This window comes from Brassica oleracea, chromosome C2, assembly GCF_000695525.1.
Source record: "Brassica oleracea var. oleracea cultivar TO1000 chromosome C2, BOL, whole genome shotgun sequence".
In the NCBI taxonomy this organism is placed as follows: Eukaryota; Viridiplantae; Streptophyta; class Magnoliopsida; order Brassicales; family Brassicaceae; genus Brassica; species Brassica oleracea.
Window position 1 is genome coordinate 19,200,754 of NC_027749.1, and position 704 is coordinate 19,201,457.

Sequence of the window (704 nt, forward strand, 5' to 3'; positions counted from 1 at the left end):
GCACTATGTTTATCCTCTTCACATGACCACCATACTTCTTTTGTTTTACCACCAAACCGTCCAATTTGGCAGAAAATGTCAGGAACACTTTCAATTGGATATGATGTCGGTACTCCTCCATCATCATATCTTCTAGGAACTCTTTTTCTCGTACGAACAGTTGGAGCAGAGCAGTATGATGTGAAGTTAGACGTTTCGGCTGTCAAACTCCCCGAAACTATTGAACCTTCCACCTTTGCAAGATTTCTTGCTTTCCCCTTCAAATGTTTCATCTGTCGCTCATACGGATACATCCATCTGTTGTGAACAGGTCCACGAAGCAATGCTTCATACGGTAGGTGGACAACTAGATGCTCCATGACGTCAAAAAATGAAGGAGGAAATATCTTCTCCAGGTTGCACAATATGATCGGAATGTTCTGATGAAGTTGTTCTATGAATTCTTCCTTGAACGTACGTGTGCTAAGATCTCTGAAAAATGCTCTGATGGCTGTATATTGCAAAAGTAATCAAATTAATAACATTTCATAACATATGTACATATATTATAAAATTATAATTACCTGCAAGTGCTTCATGGACATTTGCTGGAAGAAGCTCAGCAAAAGCAAATTGAAGTAGTCGTTGTATAAACACATGACAATCATGACTCTTCATTCCGGAGAACTTTTGACCTCGTTCAACACATCTTGACAGATTTGAAA